The sequence below is a fragment of the Onychostruthus taczanowskii genome, unplaced genomic scaffold, assembly GCF_017590055.1.
Source record: "Onychostruthus taczanowskii isolate IOZ18803 unplaced genomic scaffold, ASM1759005v1 scaffold10, whole genome shotgun sequence".
Lineage (NCBI taxonomy): Eukaryota > Metazoa > Chordata > Aves > Passeriformes > Passeridae > Onychostruthus > Onychostruthus taczanowskii.
This window is the reverse complement of record NW_024496526.1, coordinates 2,432,524-2,435,981: the sequence shown is the minus strand read 5'-3', so window position 1 is coordinate 2,435,981 and position 3,458 is coordinate 2,432,524.

Genomic DNA, 3,458 nt, shown 5'->3' with positions numbered 1-3,458 from the left:
GTGCAGTGATGTTTGTGGCAAAAGGATGAACTGAATAATTAATGAAAAAGTGAAAATAGAGAGACGTAAGAACACTCCCATGTTAAACACTCAAGCCATTCCTTTCCAAGAAGGCAGTGTTATTCTGTAGTGCACATTCACTTAAAACAAGGGCAGTTCTACTGACTTTTTCCCAAAAATCATGTCTTCTGATTTGTGATTATGTTGAAGCAAAATATGAGGGGAAATTTAACAAAGTATCTTGATTTCTCTAAAACAGGAGGACACTCTTTGAAAAAATGACCAAACTCAAACCCATGGATTTCTTCAGGTGACCTGATAATGCATCTTTCACCTAACACTTCATTAATTCATAGCAATCAATAACCTGTTCTCAGCTAAAATCACACCCAACAGCTACACTGACCCCCAACACTGTGTAATGGAACTTGACCAGTGGGAAAAGCAGGGTCAAAAGAACCTGATGTCTGTTTTTTCCCAAATGTAAAGCTTATGGTAACAATTCTTTCTGTTTCCAGTTTATGTCTGACACAACTTTACTGGTGTCCAGATACCTGTTCTCATCCAAGCACCAAAATCAAAGGGCAAAGAAGGCACCGAGACAGGAAGAACAGCATTTTAAACAGAAATAAAAGCCAAACACACAAGGGTCTTTTTTTGTAAACAAAACCCAGTCTGTGATTTTTGAGCATTCTTATGGAGCCAATACTGAGCAACAGCCAATGTTTAAAGCCTTTAGGCTTTACTGGAGTCAAACGGGCTTAGTCCAGCTGTAATTTTGGCTTTATCTCAAATCTGCCTGGTTAAAATAAACACCTGTGTGTCTGCAGGTTCAGGGACCAAGTGTTGTCACTAAAGCAGCTGACACTGCCTCCCTTCAAGGCAGGCCCATCACAGAATCCTGGGATGCCTGGGGCTGGAAGACACCTTAAGGCTCATCCCATTCCAACCCCCTGCCACGGGCAGGGACACCTTCCACTATTCCAGGCTGCTCCAAGCCCTGTCCAGCCTGGCCTTGGACACTGCCAGGGATCCAGGGGCAGCCACAGCTGCTCTGGGCACCCTGTGCCAGGGCCTCACCATCCTCCTAGGGAACAATTTCTCCTCAAAATCCCATCTAACCCTGCTCTCGGGCAGTGTGGCTCCCACTCTTGTCCAGAGTCCCTCTTCACCTTCCTGAATATGCTGTTCCGTGTGCCCTTGAGCCTGGAAACAACAGATAAAATTCCACGTTGCTTCACGAAGCAGCAACAAACGCATCAGAACTGCTTTCCCTGGTAACCCTGCTGGAAAGAAGCTTGCTTTGCAGCCGGGCCCGTTAAACATTCCAGCGAATCCCACCGGCTGTGAGGGGAAGGGCTGCTCGCACCGCTGAGGCCCTGGCCTCCTTACCCTGCACAGCTCTGCCTCTGCTTTGTGCCCGGCTTTCTGCCCTTGATGGCACGCTGAGGCTGGAGCTGCATCCTCCAGCACCGTTTGTCCCCAGGGGCTGCCCGGGCTCAGCTCCAGCGGGGCCCGCGGGCCGGGCTCCCCTCAGCCCCACACAGGGACCGCCCCGTGCGCCCGGCGATGACGTCACAGGTGATGTCATTCCGCTGACGCCATACCAGTGACGTAACGCTCGAGACGAGGCCAGCCCCGGATCCAACGCCACCCCCTCCCCACCACCAGGTGGCGCCGCGTCGCGCTGAAAGTGCCGAAGTCATGACGTCACTCACTCCCGCCCGCCGCCGTTGTTGGGAGCGCTCCGCTCCCGCCCGCCCGCCCGCCCCAGCCCGGCCCTGCCCGCGCCCCACCGCCACAGCGGGGAGCCCCGGTGCGCGGCCGGAGCGCATGCGCGGGCACTCCGGCCCGGTTGCTCGGCTCGCTGCTGGCGCGGCGCGCATGCGCAGGTCCGGCCGGCGGGACGGTGACAGTGCCCCATGCTATCTGCGCATGCGCACAGGCTTCCCGCCACCGGTTGTCATGGAGACCGTTCCCGCCCGCCCCCCACGTCCCATTCCCCTCATGGGGCCGAGGAGCTCCTCCCGTCCCGTCGGCGGGGCCGAGCGGTCCGGGGCACTGCCTCTCGTCGCTCCCGGAGAACAGCCTGAGCTTCTCTCCGACGGGGCGGCGGTGGCTGCTGAGGAAAACCTAGCAGGAAGCGGGCGGGCCGCGGCCACCGGCGGCGGCCCGGTCACCACGTCCCGCCTCACGGCCCCAACGAGCCGGGCGGGCCCTAACGTAAGAACAGGGAGGGCGTTTGATCAATTCCTTCGCACCCCTGTCACTGAGGCAGTGACCAGAACACCGCCGAAAGAGAACTATGGTACAGCACGGCTCGTTTGTGTTTTTAAGGAGTTTCAATATATAGAAATCAAGCAATCTATCTATAAAAATATAAATACAAGTTCTAAGTAGGGAGAGAAATACACAGCACCTGCTTGTGAGCACAGAACTACCATTTACAATCACTCGTTTCCACCTTAAAACCTCAGGCACACTTGTGCTGCCTGTGCAGCTGCAGCCAAAGCCCATTACAATTGTAACGTTTTGGGGTTGTAATCAATGCTGTGCTGCTCATGTGGAAATTGATGGAAACACTGAAATTTCACGGTCAGCAGTGGCATAACTCAAGCTTTTCTGTCAAAAGAGCATTGCCTTTTTATTTTGTACCTTTTTCTGCCTGGAGTTGAGCAGGAAAACAAGTGCTGTACACATTACATTTAGCTCCTCAGGGCTCGGGAGCCTCAGTATCACCTTGGAGTCAGGATCAGCAATAATTTCTTCCAAATCATTAGCTAATTGTGGCCAGAGGTTTGCAGGTGTAAAATCACCTGTGATGGGGTGGGAGGGTTCATATGCTGCATCTGCATTTTGAATGTGTGATTGAAATTACAATTTCAGCCTTGAAATCAGAACTTCTTTCTCAATGCTCAGTCTGGCTGTGGCAAGAACCAAAACCACTCCTGAGCAGCACTTCACAACAGGCCAAGAGGCAGAGGGAAGAGGTGGAGTGGAACACAGAACACACTGGAGCTTTGAAAACATCAAGACAGGCACTTTGCTAATAACTACAAATCAGTTCTGATGGTGAACAGAGGGATGTCTCCTTTACACACAACATTGTCCCATAATTACACCTCCATGATTTGACATCACCAAAAGAACCTGAGGCTGTTACGGCATTGCCTGTTTGGAAACCTTAAGAAAAAAGAATCAACTACAACTTTTAGAATGAAATAAGCTCTTGAGGCACTGTGAGTTTTCATTTCCAGCAAAGCAATTTAATTTTTAATTTGTTCAAACCATTTTAGCTGGAGACCCTTGAATTTTAAGCAAAGAATGGTTATTTTGGCAGAACTGAGGGGTTTATTTTCTGCAGTGAGTCTCCCCCAGAGATTCAACATGCCCCTCTCAGTGCAAAACTGATGAGAAGAAATCCTTTGGTTTGTGTCTTTCAACACTTCTGCTGGTTT